General features: G+C 45.7%; 1 pseudogene; it reads left to right on the top strand.

The window, feature by feature from the left end:
- Positions 1–757: 757 nt before the first annotated feature.
- Positions 758–19,025, top strand: part of LOC143390145 (ephexin-1-like) — a 61,970-nt pseudogene continuing 43,702 nt past the window's right edge.

Consider the following 19,025-nt stretch of genomic DNA (forward strand, 5'->3'; position numbering starts at 1 on the left):
GCCTTGGGTGGGACCCTGAAGCTCCTAATTGACCTGCTGCCCTGATCAGGGTGCAAGATGACACTGGGCTGGGCTGGAAAAAGGGGTTGGGTGGGAAGGAGATGGTCACCCCAGAGGGAGGTAGACATTGTGTAACTCAGCCATGGGGCAACCACGGGGTGGGGACCCTCAGTGCCCCCAGCTTTCATACATGGTTCTATCATGGACTTGGCTACCAGCTGATTACAAGAGGTTTGTCCTCATGGGCTCATCTCTAAAGGCTCTGTCCTGACCCCTGACCCTGGCCGTCGCCTCTCTCCCATCTTGCCATGGCTCTCTGTGTTTGCGTGTGCAAGTCTCTTTGTGATGCTATCCTGAAGTTCTCTCCCATTTTTTTTGCTGCTCTTTTTCTCTAGAATTATTTAGGAAATGTTTACTTGAAAGTTAGTTATACAAACCACTTAAAGCATTTTCTCCAAAGTGCATCCTACAAATAGTATAAACAATCCTCAATTATAAAATGATACATGAATGTATCCAAATTACAGTGGTTACGCTGTAATTTTCATTGACAAAGACGTGGTTGGCAGGATGTGCAGATTATTCCAAATTTCATCAAATCATATGGGAGTGTAATTCCATCCTCTGAATGGAATATTTAGCCCAATGACTAACTGAAAATTGTTCTCTTTCTATTCTAAAGCCCTCAAAACCTGCAAAGTCTAGGGAGGTTGGTGACCTCCAGTCGTTCTGCTGAGAAGCCATTAGCTCTATTACCATGGAAACTGAGGAAATAGAAGATTTGGAAAAACCCTGGAGGAAATCAGTGAGAAATTCATGGAAGAATGACAAGGAATCAGTCAAGGTGAGACCTGAGCTGCTTCCAGAAAAAGAGGAAATGCCCTGTACTGAGCAGGAGAGCCAGGATACAGAACCCTGCCGCCATATTCCCCTGCAGAGAAACTCTATCTTCAACTGCACCATGAGACGAAGAAGCCAAACCAAGGCCAGAGGCACCCCTGAGCAGAACTCCAGCCACCTGGAAGGTCAGTGTCAGGGTCAGAGGTCACAGCTGCGCCTTCACATCCCTGGAGAGTGATTAGCATGGAAGATTCTCATGAAATGAAAAGAGAATAAAAGGCACTGTGAATCACCAGGGGCAGGTCTAATAAGGTGGACCATTTTGAAGCCATTATCTACACAATGTGAATTCCCCCATATAAAGGTGTGTGCTGGTCATGAGAGTCTTGACCCCAATGATACAGTGAGGCTGACTTTTACTTAAATGACTCAACAAACCCTCCTAGCTGCACGTACCTTCCAGGAGGGGATTCTGAGCCCACTGAGGAATTCCTCAGTGGGGTCACATTCTATCCTGGCTTCTCCCTGTCACTGTGAGGATCAGAGTTTCTGCTGTCCTGAAAACAAATGAGATTCAACCTTTGGGCTATCTTAGCACCAGGACACCTTAGTCTCTTAAACCAGTTCCTGGCTCATTTTGTCTGCCCAAAACCTATTTGTTGAGCAGAATAAAGCCCAGAAGCCTTTACCCATGGGTGTGTGAGAGCTGCAGACCCTTTCCCTTGTGACCTGCCACCAAGGCTGAGTGGGCAGGGCAGGATTGCACATGCAGATGGTCTCCTGGCCCCTGAGGCATGGTGGATGCTGCCAGATGGTGCATTGGAGGTAGTAACCCTGCTCAGGTCCAGGGACTCCATAACCTCATCCATAAAAGCTATTCTTCAGTGAACATCAGGTATCTTTTGCCTTGAGTTAAACTACTCCCAGACAGAGACATAAGCAAACAATGTCTGTGATTTCTCTCGATTCTGGGATTGGTCAGCCCTCTGCTGTCAGCCAGTGGCTCATTTGGGCCTGGAAGGCTGGAAGGATCCTCAGCTCTCTGTGTTTAGCAAATGGCTCAAGGAGGGCCTCAGCTCCACCCTGGTGTCTCTTCCTCCAGCCCTTCCTCCAGCTCAAGGGCTCGGGCTTCTTCACCCGGCAGAGGATCCTCAGAGGCCAAGGAAGCTGCAGGGCTCCTCGCGCTTTCATCAGAGCATCGTGGTCACTTACAGTATGTTCCGTTTGTTAAAGCAGCTCCCAGGGCCAGCCCAGGTAAAGAGGGTTGGGGTAGATGGCCCTAACGCTCAATGACAGTAGAACTTGTGTTTGCTGGAACCTCCCAGAAACATTCACAAAATCCTGTGTCCAGGACTAAGTGAAGTGAGAGCTACACAACTACGGAAGTACTCTAGTCACGGAGGCTGGCGATGGGGACTGAACACACCCTCTCCACACCCTCTCAACTTTGTTTCCTTGAAAATTTATATAAATGAAAGTTTACAACATACTTCACACACAGAGAAAGTTGGAGTCTCTTCCTTCAGGACCCCATGATATAATGATGTCACTTTCCTGCAAGCCACATGCCAAGGTGGAAAAGGTGAAGAATGAGACTTTTCTGGTGGGGTCTGGAAAGGTTTCCCCAAGAGGAGGGTGTTTTGGAGAGTCTTGAGGGATGAGTAAGGACCTGGCCAGACGGCAGTGGAAGATAACTGGGTCAAGCACTTGTAGGTTCCCAGGGCTGTGTAGACAGACATTCCAAGGGCAAGCTCACCAAGCCCACTTTACAGATTAAAACAGCAACAGCCCCAAATCACAGCTAGTGAGTGGTTCGGCTCACAATGCAGTTCAGATGCTTCGAGTCCCCAGACCTGTGCAGACAGAGGAGCAGGCTAGAAGGACACTGTGCAGCAGAAATCCAATGCAAGCCACATGGCTTGCTTGAATTTTTCCAGTGGCCACATTAAAAGATTATGAAGAAGCAGGCAAAATTAATTTTAACAATGCATTTAATTTAACCTAATATATTCCAAATATTATCATCATATTGTAAAGTTAACTAATGAGATACTTTACAGCCATTTTTTTTTACATTGTCTTTGAAATCTCTTGGATATTTTATATCCCAGTCCTCTCAATTTATATGCCAACTTTTCATTGGAAATACTTGATCTGGACTTAGATTTCATAAATTGTACAGTCGGAAGAGTAGATCTATAAATGGTTCCAAATATCCTTAGAAGTTTCCTAATCGCTGAATCAAGTATCAGTTTTTACATTTTGATTTGAACTAAGTTGAAGAAAATGGAGCGTGCGCTGCTTCAGCCACACCAGCCGTGTTTCAAGCATGCAATGATCACTGGTGGCTAGAGGCTATCCTCTGGGGCATAGTGGGCATGCAGCCCAGCCAGCAGACAGAAATGCATGTGCAGCTGGTGAGCCGGGGGGGGGGGGCAGGGTGATTTCTACAGTGGGAGAAAACGTGGGTGTGGGGCTGTGTCTGAGATGATTGTGGAGACAGGATCACTGGGGAAGAGCCTTAGATTTGAGGACTCTTCAAGACCATCCAGGAATGCTGACCATGACAGGGGATACCTCACCTCCTGTCACCTCCACAGGTACCACTGATGCCCAGCCCAGAGGTATAAGATGCATGGCTTTATGGTCAAAATGAATCCCTCATTTCTCTGCCCTAGAGTTAACCCCACAAGATGGCCCAGCATTGCCTGACTCCAAATCCAAGGAGAAAACATCCTTTTCCTTCTCTCTGATGAGAAAGGACACAGGACGAGGAACTTTTAGGAGCAGACAAAATGAGCCGAGGCTGCTCTGGTCCACTATGTAACCAGAAGGCTCGTGCTCTGGGTCCACAGTGTGGAACTCAGGTCTGGGAGATGCAGGACACTCCCCTGCTAAATGGATGCCCTTCAGAAACATGCTCCAGCATTGCCTAATGGGTCCAGCTGGACTTACTATTAATGTTGAAAGGAACCAGACATCATAAAATCAGTTGAGAAAAGATGACAAGTTGTAGAGGATTTTAGTTCAGTGGAAATGAAAGTCCCAGGGGTTCTGGATGTTTTTGTCCTCTAAGACATTTCCAAATTTCCTTCAGGGGGTAAGAGGAGAAACCACCCTCCTCGCTGCCCTTACCTCCCCTTCCAGGGCGACAGTCACTGCTGCCCTAGTCTTAGAATTGCCTGAAAAGGGGGAGATAAATATTTTCTAACTTGCTCCATTTCTTAAATACCACAGATTCACAGGAAAATGGGAAATCTATAAACGAGCCTCTGACCTTGAATCTTCCCCAGAGCAGAAAGCCTCTCTGGAGAATACCAATGCAGATGGGACCAGGAGTCCAGAAAACAAGGTAAGAGCTGGCAGGACCTGCTCATGCAAAGATGTGTCAAGCATCAGTGTGCGGAGCCTGGCGGGGGTGGGAGGGGGTCGTGTTTTAACAGCACAATTGCTTATGTTAAACACACACACACACACACACACACACACACACACACACACACACCTCCACTATTTCCTTATTTAAAAATAAAAAGGACCAGGAGCAATGCTGCCCACCTATAATTCCAGATCCTCGGGAAGCTGAGGAAGGAGGTTCAAAAGTTCAAGGCCAGCCTGTGCAACTTAGCAAGACCCTCTCCCAAAATACAAAATAAAAAGGGTTGGGAGTATAGCTCACTGGTAGAGCACCCCTGGGTCCAACCCTGAGTACAAGCAAAAAAAAAATTTTGCTTTGCATGTCTGAGGAGCAGACATGGTTCAATCCCCAGTATGGGAAAACACACACACACACACACACACACACACACACACACACACACACACGACTTTTTTTCTCTTCCATCACAAAATTGAGAAATTTTAGATATTATGCATATTGAGAAATGGAAGAAAAAATGGCCAGAAAGATAAAGGAAGGGAAGGGGCCAGGGTCCTGTACCTCCTTCCAGGGCACACCCCCATATGACCAGGAGACTTCCACTAGACCCCTTTCCTTGAATGTTCCACCGTCTCCCAAAGGTGCCACTGGCTGGGGACCACGCCTTTAATACATGGGCCTTTGGAGGACACCTCCCCAAACCATGGCAGTCTTTCTGCTTGATTTGTGCTTATAAATGGAGGTTTCATGTTCTAAATTTAACAGACCAAAAAATACCATCAGCACCACCAGCAAAACCCCACCTGGCACAACACCAGTGAGTGTGAAGGGTGCCAGAGCCCTTATCTCAAGCAGAACCCCAACGTTTTACCTCTCTGTCTTGTTGTAATTGTCTCTATAGTTAGTGTCTTCATAAATCCCATTTTAACTACTCATCAAAGTCATTTTATGTCACACTAAATGTGTAGATCTTGAGTCTAGAGCTTGCATGGATACTCCTTGATGAAAATAAAACATAAATATATTCCCCTTGACCATCAACCAGACAAAGTACAGCACATGCCCATTGCCCCAGGAGGCCCTTCAGGCTCTCATATGTGATCATCTTCTGCCTTCCAACACCATGATGTTAGTTTCATTGGTTCTTAAACTTCACGCAAATGGGATCACACAGTGTATACCCGTGGTGCCCAATTAATTTTGCTCAACATAATATTTTTTAGATCCATGTGGATGAGATTTTCTCATTTATTGCTAAGAAGAAAAACCACAATTTATTTATCCACCCATCCTTTTTTTTGTTTTTGTTTTGTTTTGGGTGCTGGGGACTGAACTCAGGGGTGCTTGACCACTGAGCCACATCCCCAACCCTTTTTATGTTTTGAGACAGGGTCTCACTAAGTTACCTAGGGCCTCAGTAAGTTGCTAAGGCTGGCTTTGAACTCATAATCCTCCTGCTTCAGTCTCCCAAATTGCTGTAACATCCCTAGAAGAGTCTTTTTGTGGACATACACCTTCATTTTTCTGGAATACATATCCAGGAGTCCAATTGCTGGGTCTTAGGGTAGGTGTATACTTAACTTTATGAGAAATAGAAAAATAATTTCCAAATGTGCTATGTGCTTGTACTCTGTTACCCACTCAACAGCAAGGAATCAAAGATGGTTACTCTGTATCCTCTGCCACACTTGGAACCGCCAGTCTTTGTAATTGTACCTTTCTAGTACATTGTGGTTTCTCCCTGTTGTTCCAGTTTCCCTGGTGACCACCATGTTGAGCACCTCTTCATTGGCCTTCCATGGGTCTTCTTTTGTGTAGTGCCTGTTTATTTGCTGATTATTCATTCCTTATCTTTAATTTATAGTTTTTTATTTATCAAATAAAAGTCCTTGGTCAAATAGTCCAAATATATTTCCTACCAGTCTATAGCTTCTTTTGTAATGAGCAGAAAACTTTGATTTTGAGAAAGACTAACTTTGCAATCCTTTTTATTGTTTATCATTTTCTATGTTATCTAGGAAATATTTGACCACATCAAAGACATGAAGCTATTCTGTGTTTTTGCACAGGAATTTATGTGTTCAGCTCTCACGTTCATGTCCCTGTAGTCCATGGGGAGGTCCTGTGGCTCCAGAACCACCTAGTAAAACGGTCTCTGTCCCCCTCAATGAATCACACTGATGCCTTTTTAACAAGTTCCCTGTAGATATGTGGGTCTATTTCTGGACTTGAATTCTGTTTCACTCATCTAATTATCTATCCTTATGCAAATACCAGAGTGTCCTAAATTCTGAAGCTTTTTTGCAAAGTCTTGAAGTCTGGTAGTGTAAGTCCTCCTACTTTGTTCTTTTTAAAGATAGTTTTGACTATTTTAAGTCTTTCATATTTCCATATACATTTTAAAATTGCAGTGTCAATTCTACCCCCCCACAATATCTGCTAAAATTTCAGTTGAAATTGCATTGTTCTCATAGATAAATTTGGGGATCCTTTACACTTAAATACTGGCATTTAAAATCATTTAATCTACAAACACATCTTAGCTTTCCATTTATTTGCTTATTTTAAAAATTAATCCAGCAATGATTCATAGCTTAGAAGCTTTATGTATATTCTAATTAAATTTGTTCCCAGGTAGTTTATGCTTTTTGATCCTATTTTAAAAGCCAGTGTTTGTGATTTCACTTGTAAATTGCTTTTGAGCAAAATACATCTGTAGTATGTAAAAATACAATCAATTTTTCCACATTCACCTGGTAACCTGTGGTCATGATGAACTTGGTAATTACTTCTCCTGGTACATCCCTTTGGATTTTCTGTGCACACAGTCATGCCATCTGGGAATACAATTTCACTCTTTCTTTCCAGTCTTCATACCTTCTATTTGTTTTTCCTGCCATATTGCTCAAATAAGGACTTCCTTTACAATGCTGAATAGAAGTGGTGACAGTAGATATCCTGGTCTTACTCCCTGGTCAAGGTCACTTTGGTTGGGAACATCTGAAGCCTACTCATCTTTTTCAAGTGAAAGAGGTAATTGTAAGAGTGCTGAAGTCTCAGAGAGTCCAAGTACAAGAGAAAGCCCCTCTTCATAGGAATGGGAAAGGCGTTGAAACCAGGGTCACGTTACCCTGTTCTCCAGGGTCACAGGCCCATGGCTCCTTGCTTCTCCGTGTCCAGTTCTGTTCTCCTACATATTTCTCAGACCATCTTATTTTTCCTGTCATCCTGCGCATGACCTAAATGGCAGCCTTTGCCAGTAGGACCCTTCAACTCATCTCCCCAAAGTCTGGGAGCTTCTTTTCATTTGTCTTAGAGAAAAAGAATTTCTAAGCAACAGAATTGGTTGGCCATCCTTGAGTCAGATGTATATCTCTAGAACAATTAGCTGAAAGGACCAGGACAGGATTAAAGGGCCAGTCCCCCTTCATCAGAGGGAGCTGTGGGAGAATCAAGGAGACAGGGCATTATGTAGAGTCTGGTCTCACACGTGACAATGCCAAGGGTACCTGGGCGAGGGGAGAAGTAGCAGCAGAGATAATGAATGGGGAGTGGGGCTATAGAGAAGAATTGGGGTCTTCGAGACCAAGGTGGGTGTAGAAACCTGTCCCCTAGAGGGTTAGGAGCTTGGGTGGTGCTGATATAAGGCGGGTAGTCAGTGCCTCTTTTCAGAGGTTCTGAAATTCTCCACAGCTCACCCAGGGGCATTCTGCAAGTCCTCTTCCACACACCATCAAGCAGTGAGAGTCACGGTGCCACAGGACAGGGTGGCAGGAGAGAGGCACAGTGGCGGTAGAAAGATGCTCGATACAGAGGATTATGGGGGAAGAGAAGTGCTGGGGGAGATGGGGACTGACATTTGTTGAGCCCTGTTATACACACTCTCATTATTCACAGTTCACAGAAAAGAAAATTCAGTGCCTGGCCAGAGGTTGTACGGCTAATGAGACAGCTAGACCATGAACACAGAGACTCCTGCCTCCACTCCCCGGGGTCTCCCATGCCCAGGCTGCCAATGGGGACATGGCCAGGTGATCTTGGCTGTGAGAAGGAGGCTGTCCCTGTTAACCTGGCTGCAGAGGGCAAAGGCCAGAGGCATAGGTTTCCCTCACCCCCAGCCCAGCGCTGGCCTGGTTCCTCAGAGACCCTCAACCAAGTCAAGATGTCATAAGTTGGATCTTTATTTACGTAAGTGCAATGTCATGAATCAGGGTTCTAACCTTCAAAATCATCGCATGCCATGAAGACACCAAATTTATTTGAATATATGTAATGCTCACTATTTATGTATTTATATATATTACATACATAGTAAAATAGCATGTGCTTTCATAACCTGATATTTAGTATATACAACTAAGTTGCATCAGAAAACTTCATGTGGGCAAATTTCCTGCATCAGCTGAGTGAGCATCAGCTTTCCTTTCCCCAGCAGCACCCAGGGGAGCTGTGGAGCTGTCCATCGCTTCAAGGATCCTCAGCACTGAAGTCAGTGTTGCACCAGGGCTGTACTCTGTGGGGCCGCAGGGGCAGCCCTAGGTTGCCACAGCTCTGCTCTAAATGGTTGAGCCATACTCCCTGGTTATCAAATACTGTGACTACTGTCCCTGAATTCATCTCAAAAAAATGCCATAAGCTCCTTTAATGTAGCTAAGACTCATGCATGGTACTGTGAGTCTTTGCTGATGTTGGGAAAGGACCAGTGTCCATGCTGGCCATGGCATGTGTTTCAGGAAACCATGGAAGTGGCCTATGCAGTTACCCTGGGGCAGCTGGCCATAGGTTTGTCAGCATTTGTTTGGGTTGTTAATTCTGAGAGTCCTGCTGTGAGAATCTGTAAATATCGCAGACCAATACTGAAGTAGTCAGGGGCTGCTGTTTCAGGGGTTAGTTCATTTACAAGGTTTCAGGGCAAGAGAGGAGCTAAGGAACTGCAGCCTGACGCTGGCCAGTCTGTAGCTCTAGCTGTCAGATTACAGGAGAGAGAGCAATGGATCAAGACCCCACACAACGCGATTCAAATAGGGGGGTTGCGCCCCAATTTCTCATCAAACTGCAAAGAAAAAATAAACAAGAGTGGGAGGAAGCCGTTAGAAGACACTAAAGAAAGATGGAGTCATTACAGGGTGGAAATCTTACTTGAACCGTTTTTACAAATAAATGACCTGCGACCTGCAGGGGGAGATTAAAAGACAATTGGGGAAGTTTGAACTCAGATTAGAAATTTGGTGATGTTAGGAAATTGTTCATTTCCTTGGGCATCCTGGTGGTGTCATAGTGGGGTTTTAGCTACGTGTAACTCTTCCTGTCTCTTAGAGATACATCTTGAATGTTTTGGATGAAATGATATGATGTCTGGCATTTGCTCCAAAATAATCCAAGCCAGGGAAGGAGTGGGTGGAAGTGGAAGTGAAGGCCAGGAGTTGAGAAGTGTTGGAGCTAGGTGGTGAGTCTTTGGGGGAAATCATTATACTTTTCTGTCTACTTGAGTATATGTTTTTAAAATTTTACACAATAAAAAGTTTAATTGTTATCGAGTTTATTTTTAAAAGATTAATTATTTTACTTTATTTTTGAGGTGCTGGGAATTGAGGCTGAGCCTTGCACAAGTGCTCTACCACTGAGCTCCACTCCTGCCCACTAAAACTTATATATATATATATATATCAGGGGCTTAAGTAAATTGGCAAAATCATCAGCTCTTACTGTTGACCATGGCAGCCCCAGGGGCATTGATTCCTGGCTCCTCAAGGGCAGGCCCACACCAGGTTTTGCTCCCTCCTGGGCACCTGGCACGTGTCTGAGACACACTAGAGGAGCTCCGCCCTTGCAAATGATTGACACATGCACACATGCAGACTCCTGAGCAGATTGTGACCTTTAATCTCTTGAAGACACAGCTATGCAGACTGGTCCAGAAATGACCCAGGACTGTGGGGAACAAGGCTCTTACAAAGCCAGGTCACAGTGTCACCAAGACAGGTGACTGCTCCTGCAGGAATGTAGCTCCCCTGACTCAGGGCTCACCTGCCTTGCTGCCTGTTAGAGAAAAACTTTCCTTTTACCTCCTCTGTGCAGTTAGGAGACCAAATGCCTCCCAGTGAAGGCACTAAGGGAGCCACAGGAAGTGACTTTCTCCTGGCATGCCTCCACCCAGGTGCTACCTGAGGTCCCCACACAGGTCCCACCACCACCAAGCTCGTGGACTGTAAGCAAAGGTGCTGGCTGGATGGAAGAATCTCAGGCCCCTTGGACACAGTGACTGAAGGGAGGCTGGGATCTTCCATCTCTGAATTTGTTCCTATTTTTACCCTGTCTCAGAACAAATATAACTGTGACTTATATTTCACAGTTTATGCAGCTAATTTCATATACTTTTGACAGCTGTATCTTATTTTCAGCAGTTCTGAGCTTTTTTCCCTTCTGGAAACTGAAGGGGTGCCTTCCCCACCTCCCCACAAGGCCTCATGGATGTGGGATGCAGGGGAAGGGCCCTCTCAGGAGTGACCCTTGAGTGACACCTGCCCTCACCCAGGCACTGCCCTGCTGGCCACAGGCCCAAGCCCACAGGGGACCAGAGAGAGGCTCAGGAAGCTTGCGAGGCATGGGACGGAAGGGGTCTAGGGGACAGCCTCGTGGACGTGCTCATTCCTTGTCATTTACAATAATAATAGTGACAGCGCAGGGGGCGGTGCCAGGCTAGGCCTGCAGATTTGTCCACTGGCGGTAACATCTTTAGTGCTCTGGGCCACGGGCCTCTTCCCTCTCGCCACGTCGCCCGTCCAGGATCCCTTTGCCCTCTCCTGCTTCCTCGCGCCCACTTTACCTGTCAGTCTTTAATCTTCAGCCTCCTCACTCCACCCTGAAGGCCCTCCTTCATTTTCCCGGTTGTAATCGCCTTTCTATGTCCCCTTTGGGTTTTAGCTTATAGTTACCATTATCGAAATTCAGACCCTTTCCTTCAATGCCAAATTCTTCCCCCCTCTTACTTTGCTGCTATCTTATTATTTAAATTCCTAAGTTTTTTTTGTTTTTTTTTTGGAGAGGGTTACTTATTTGATTTCTTATTTCTTTTTAACTACAAGCCTTTATATGCTCTTTTATTTTGCTTACTTTACTGATGATAACTAACTTTTCAGTAACCTAATTTTGGTTCACTTAAACCAATTTAACTATTTTTCTTAAACTAATATTTTATGCATAATGTTAATTATACTAAGTTCCTTCTATTAGTCACAGCCTGTATCATGTTGGTCTTATCTTTTTCTAATTTTTTTGAAGTCTTAATCTGAAATTTTCCTCTAACGGGTTGGCTCTGGGGAGGGCGTGGAGGGTGGAGGTTGTGCACCGTGGGCCTGCTTCTTTCAGCTTTGAAACCCCACCTGCCCTGCCCTGCCCTTAGGAGCCTCCGCCAGGTCTTGGGGGCAGGTCCTGGTACAGGCAAGAGAACAGTGTGGTTCAGTGCACTGGGCTGAGGTCCTATTCATACAGTGTGTTGGTCTACTTGCTGTTGCTATAACAAAATGCCTAGAGTGGGTAATTTAAAAAGAAAAGGAATTTATCTCTCAAAGTTTTAGAGGCTTGGAAACCTGGACGTGTGGCACCACATCTGGTGAAGGCCTTCTTGCTGCAATGTGACATAAAACAGGACATCACGTGAGACGTGGTGGTGTAGACCAAGGCTGCCAGCTCAGGCCTCTCTTCCTCTTCTTGTGAAGTCACTAGACCCCACCCTCATGATCTCATGACCTCCTCTAATCCTCATTAGCCTCCCTCAGATGTCCTAGCCCAAGGCCGCTGATGAATGAATGAACAAATGAATGGCCTGCTGCAACCTCCCAGTCCAGGTTACAGAAGAAAGCCCTCACCTTGAGGTTGAGGTTGGGATGCCAGGGCCCAGTTCCTGAGGGTTCCATTGACACTACTCTGTGCAGTAGGTGTTCCCACAGTGGCCAGTGCACAGCCTGAGTTGCCTGGTACAGCCCTGACCACAGATGAACGTGCTTCTGGGACGGTCTGTGCTTTATCCATCCCTCAAAGGAAGGAGGATAGCCTTGCAGTCAGCTGCTGGAAAGAAGAGCGTTTTGGGGGGCAGATGCTTCACTCCTCTGACTTGAGGCATCTATCTGTTTGTGTGTTCACTCAAATGACAAATATTTACTGAGCACCTCCACTGTTCTGACTGCTGGCTCCTATTGGAAGATTCCTTATTTGGTGACTGAGGGTGACAGCCGCCACTTCCCAGGTAACCTCCCAGGAAGCCCCCAGGCCACAAAGCCAAGTTCCAGGAGCCACAGTTGGGCCTTAGCGGTGCAGCTCTGATGCACACCTGCTTGGAGTATTTCCAGGCCCCAACCGCCTCATCATGCCCCATGGAGGGATCTGCATGTGTCCTGGAGCCTGGGATGATTTCAGGAGGAGATCCTGGCCCTGGACAGATGCCCTGGGCAAGCAATGGGGACACTGAGGACTGTAGTCCCACTTCCTAAGCTTTATGAAGATGCAGATGTCAATGTCAGCAAAAATGTATTTCATACCTTTTTATTAAAAGAATGCATGTCAATCATCCTCTGGGTTGATCTAGCAAGTTGGTTGTGTAGGAATAGCTGTTTCAAAGCTATCTGGACAACATCAAGAGGCACTACACTGCCAGGTGCACTGGCGCATGCTTATAATCCCAGAGGCTCCAGAGGTTGAGGCAGGAGGATTGGGAGTTCAAAGACAACCTCAGCAAAAGCGAGGCACTAAGCAACTCAGTGAGACCCATCTCTAAATCAAATTCAAAATAGGGCTGGGGATGTGGCTCAGTGGTCGAGTGCCCCTGAGTTCAATCCCCAGTACCAAAAAAAGAAAAGAAAAAGAAAGAAAGAGGCAGCACACCAATCATTTTTTAAGTGTATATTGATCAAAACAATTGATCACATTCCCAAGATTTTCCAGCAGCAATAAGATGGCAGAGTCAGGAAATAGGGACCCCCAAATTTTGTGTGGTGAATATCAGCATTTCCAAGTAGAGAATGACGTGAGGTAAATCAAAGCAAGATTAGAAAGTGTAGCTGTCACCAAAAGAGGAAACAGTATCTCTATCCAAGGGGATGTGTTACTCCTGGAGATCAGCTATGGGAATCCTGGGGCTTATGTTCTCAGGGGATGGGAAGAGCAGAGTTCAAGAAAATAAAGTGAATGTGGTTGGTCCAAGGTGTTCTTAGGCTGAGCGCAGTGGCACACATCTGTAATCCCAGCAGTTGGGGAGGCTGAGACAGGAGGATTTTGAGTTCAAAGCCTTAGTGATGCCCTAAGCAACTCAGTGAGATCCTATTTCTAAATAAAATATAAAAAAGGCTGGGGATTGTGCCTTGGTGGGGGAGCACCCCTGGGTTAAATTAAAAAACAATGGAAATTACATTCTACCAGATTGCCACAAGGAGCCAGTGAAGAGCGTATGGTCAGTAAGCTGAGGAGTTCTAACACAGACAGGGGCTCAGTAAGTAGTGTCCACTGGAGCTGGACAGCCTGCTCTCCTTCACTCCCTCACTAGAACATGGTTCTGAGGTCCCATCCTGGGAGTTCATGCATACATTTCCCAATCTCAGTGGCCGCAGTCTGTCTTTATTTCTGAAGATCCACCTTAACCACCAGGCAGAGTGCTGGCTCTGCCTGAGGCTCCAACCCCAGCACTCTGCCTCCAACAGAGCCCTGCTAAGGCCACTTGAAGGCCCCCAGCCCATCTGTCCTTTGGAGAATCTGGCTTCAGACTGCACCACGCCACGCTGTCTGAGGCTGGGTGCTGGGACTTCGCATCTGTGTCTGCCCTCTACTCTTGAGCTCTGGAAGAACGTCTCCACTGAGCTGCACCTTAACATCACACCATGGCCTGGGTGAAGCCGTGCCACAAAACACAGCCACTCCAGATGCCCTGCCATGGTGACTACAGCAGCATCGCTGAGCACGTCATTCTTCATGCAGAACAACCCGTGGGAAATGACTTGTTTCACCCTTAAACAAGGAACTGGGGAATGGAGAGGGGGTGTGTGCTGGAGGGAAGATGTGGCCCTCAGCACCCTGGTGGTTCCAAGAGCAGCCAGCACGTGCTACCCTGAGAGGGCACGTGAGCCTCCCCACTTCCTCCTCTCTCTGACATGCTTAATTGGCGCTGTTGGTCCTGAACCTGACATGCCAATCATGCAGCTCTAAAACCTCTGAATTAAGATCCTGACTTGTGGAGTAGAAGAATAGCAGCTCTATTTGACCAAGTTTAATTACGATGCCAGGATCCAGGTCTTCTCGGGCTGCAAAGTCATGTGTGTGCCAAGAAGGTGGTGCTGCCTTGAACTGCAGGCAGCTACGAATTGTGTGTGAGCAGAATAAATGAGATGGGGCTCCAGGCTGGCTGTCAAACAGAAGAGTCTATTATGTCTAAAAAGGACCACAGGACGCACCTAGGTTGAAGCCTGTCTTCTGCAAGCAGCGCAACACCCCTTGGAGAGGTTTAAAGGGACAGTGGCTTTGTCAGAAAAGTCTCAATATCTGTCCACTTTGGGATCCACTTGGTGAGTGCCAACATAAAATGGGACAGTGGTAATGGTTGTCTTTGTCACTTTCCTGGCTCACCTCCAAGTTGGCCTCTGATGGCCCCTCAGCCCAGGATTCACACCTTCCTTCAGGTGTAGCATCAACTTGTGTCCGATCACCCACTCTGGCAGCTTCTGTATCTTTCCATGTCATGGGGACACTCGGGAGCCCAGGGAAAGACCCACATGGGGAAGAATCAAGGTTTCCAAGCAGATGCATAAGCTTGGAAGAGGGGCCAGCAGCTTCACCACAGTCTCAGGGAGGAGTGAGAACCACAGGCTCCCTGACCCCTAGGAGCTAGGGGACAGAATCAATGTCACTGTAAGCCGCAAAGTCTTGGGGATGCTTATTACACAGCCAACAGCCATAGATAACCAATTCATTGGGAAGAGTCTAGAAAATAGGGATAGAAGGTAATTCCACCTTCACACATCCCATGCTAGGCAGAATGCTGGCGCCAAGTCCCCCTGACTTCTACAATTCCCCTGTCCCCATGACAGGGAGGTGACCTGCCCTCTACTCCCTGCACTGTTCATGGTCTGAGGCAGCTATGGGCTATTGCCACAGTAGCAAATCCCAGCTTCCTGCCTGAAACAGTGAGGTGCGGCTGGGCCTTCTCTTCCCCCACCCTGCATCCCAGCTCCCTCCCTAGTTCTCCTTCCAGCTCTTCCTTCAAGAATCACTGCACTGACTCTCAAGGGCACCTGACCAGGGTTAAAATCCAGGCTCCCAGAAACAAGAAAAGGGGTGTCTTACAAAAATTTCCCTTGAAGATTTCCAGATTCTTAAAGAAATACTTCTATTCCCAAAGTTAGTGATGATCGTTTTTAAACAAAGAAAATAGAAGTTTACAACTTTAAATATGTCACCTTTCCATTCATTTTTCAAAAACTATTTACTAGGCCTCTATGATGTGAAAGACTATAAGAATTTTTTTAAGAGAATATAAAGATAAGATGATGTGCCCCCAAAGAGAAGAGTCTTCTGAGAACGTGCCTGTGTCAGATGACCAGCACCTGCTGTCTGCAGCTTTGCCTTTCTGTATGGCAGTCCCGGGGTGCACAGGGCCAGCCATAGGGTTGGGGCTGGCCTCTCATGTTAGCAAGAAGCCGTCTGAACTGACAGACCAGGTGAGTCTGGTTTTGACGGTGACAGTTATAGATCAAATTGTCTCTGGCTGGGGTAAGACACAGACAGTGGTGACAGAACCTCCCACAAGTGATACGCATTCCCAGCGGCTGTTCAGAACCCAGGAGCCTCCCCTACACCACCCCACTCAGGTGACCCAATGTGTGTGTCCCATCTCCAGTGAGGATTTGCCCCTTGGTTGGCTTTTCTGGAAAACTGGAATTCTGCTGTCATGCCAGCAAGGGTTGGGCGAGAAGACCCGAGAGGCTCCCTCTGCCTCCACCTCATCTTGGGGCAGATGGAGAGTTACCAGCACCTTGCTCCAGACTCAGGGGAGATTGGGATGGGATTTTCGAGAGCCGGTGGCTACTGAAGAGCTGACCATCGGCCTTCATGGATTCTTAGACTCATACATCCCTCAGAAATCATTTCCTTCCCTAGGAAGTGGGCCATATGCAATGTGTATCTGCACACATAAAAAACATTCACACAAACAGCACAGCTCACTGTATTTACAAGTCAGTTGGGAAAACAAACATCCTACAATTGAAACCAGTAAGAAACGTGAATAGAGTATTCACAAGTGTATAGAAAAAATCAACTTCACTTGTAAAGAAAAATGCAAAGTAAAAGAAGATATCATTTTTCAGCTATCAAACTGGCACTTTAAAAAGAAATTCTAATACTGAGTACCAGAAAGGGTGCAGGGGAAGACCCCGATGGGTACAGAGGCTTGACCTTCTGTAACCTCATGATGTGGGTGAAGAGCAATCAGAGAGTCGCTGTTCTTCATCAAAAATCTACTCTGAGAAATAGAAACCAGACAATGAGGTTTGTCACTGAGCTCTTCTCCATTTTCCCAAGGCTGAGAAGTGCTTACTGAGCACCTACTGTGATCCTGGTTCTTTGTTCTGGTCCTGGGGATTGAGTAGTGAATAAAAGGGAGGAAAGCCATGCCTCTGTGGGGCTCCACACCAGCAGGTCCCAGCACCCAAAGCCCCAGCTTTGCAATGGGACTGGCAAACTTCTTCCTTCCCTCAGCCTCCGTGCCATCCATCCTCAGTATTTTACAGCCCTCTGCACTTAAACTTGATTTTTAATACTTCTTTTAAGTCAAATGTGCTACTTATCTATTTTATTCGCCTCCTCTGTAACTCGTGTGGGCAAATGTGTATATGCGCGTGTTTGTGTTTTGCTGAGGTGGGGGATGGAACCCATGGCCTTGCACATGATGGTCAAGTGCTCTACCACTGAGCTATGTACCCAGCCTTTCACCAATGTTTCAGAAAAAAAAAATAAGCATAGAGAATAATTGAAAGACAGTGCAATGAACTTTCATATACCCTCAATTTAGATTCAAAAAATTTATTAATCCCTTGCATATTTGGATTCTCTTTTCTCTTTCTCCTTCCTCCATTTTACCTAAATTGTATGAAAGTAAATCACAGACAAGGTAATTCAGTCCCAAATACTTAGCATGCAGCTGAGAATAAGAATGTCCTGGCCGGGCATGGTGGTGCACATCTATAATCCAGCAGCTTGGGAGGCTGAGGCAAGGGGATTGTGAGTTCAAAGCCAGCCTGTAACTGAGAGAGGCCTTAAGCAATTTATTGAGACCCTGTCTCTAAATATAATAAAGTCCTGGGGATGTAGCTTAGTGGCTAAGTGCCCCTGGGTTCAATAGCTGGTACAAAAAAAAAAAAAAAGGGACAAACAGTGGTGATAGGATCATTAAAAAAAAAGAATGTCCCTCAACACAATCACAGTGCCACCTCCCACCTAAGAAAATCAACAGTCATCCATGATAGATCCACAAAAGATCTGATACCTACATTCAAAAGCTCCCAATGTTCCTCAAAACGTCTTTAGAGCTGGGCTTTGTAATCAAGGTCCAATCAGGCCTCAGTCACTGCGTTTGATGGTTTGATGTCTTTAGATTCCTGACTTTGAAAAGGAGCCCCCCATTTTTTTCCATGCCTGACTTTTGGAAAATCTAGGTTTATGGCCTTGTGCAATGGCCCCATGATGGATTGGTCTCAGTACTTTCTCATGCACTGTTCAACTTGTTCCTTTACTCACTGTGCAGCCTTTAAACTGAGAGTTCTTATTGCTTGATTAGATTCAAGTCGAACATTTTTAACAAAAATACATCCAAGTGTCATACATTCCAAACTGCACTCCAGACAGGACACTGATGTCAGCTTGGCCCACAATTCCCTTTTTTAAAATTTGATAATTTGGTTAATTTGGAAGTGGCTAGATTGCTCTGCAGTAAAGGTACAGTTTTTCCTCTTGCAGCAAATGAGTTATCTGTACCATGTAAATATCCTCTTCCCTGTTGAACTTTTGTGTAATGACTTTTAACATCAGATAGTGATCCTTCCTGCATCAACAATTATATTGGGAACTGTACACGGTGATGTTGTGCATTCTTTCTAATTTCTTTAGTTAATTTTCTTTTGAGGGGAAAAAAAACTCCTTTGATACCTGTTTATTTTGTTGTTGTTGTTATTATTTGAGTCCATCAGTATGGACTCATGGTTGCTGGGTTTTTATAATTCAATGCATTTTAATTCATCACTGTTATATTCCTTCTAACACATGGCCACAAATGTGGACAGGGGAGTCCCTACAAGCTGACTATGACGTCTCTTTGATGTAGTTCTTCCTGACTTTAATTGAGCACCTCCTTTCCGACCGAGCAAGGTACTTCATTTACTTTCTTCCACTTTCTGAATCCTAAATATAGAATCAGACATTTTCCCAAGGACCCCTCATTCTTTTTGGTGGAGAATGGTATTTAGAAACCAAGATCTGAGTTCTGGGTGTGCTCATTACCACTGGTAGGTCAATTCTTCTGGGACACTGTAGTACACAGACCTAGGAAATAGTGTGTGTGTGTGTGTGTGTGTGTGTGTGTGTGTGTGTGTCCATGTACAGTGCACAGTATTCCTTCCTTCTTAATTCTACCTGTTCCATATTTACATCTTGCCTTTCTAATACTAAGGACTCTGATTCTCAACATCAATGTATCATAGAATATTGCTCTATTTTACAACTACAGAAGAATTTCAAAATTACCTGATCCATAACCAATAGCAAATGT

This window comes from Callospermophilus lateralis, unplaced genomic scaffold (genome assembly GCF_048772815.1).
Source record: "Callospermophilus lateralis isolate mCalLat2 unplaced genomic scaffold, mCalLat2.hap1 Scaffold_65, whole genome shotgun sequence".
NCBI classification, from domain to species: domain Eukaryota; kingdom Metazoa; phylum Chordata; class Mammalia; order Rodentia; family Sciuridae; genus Callospermophilus; species Callospermophilus lateralis.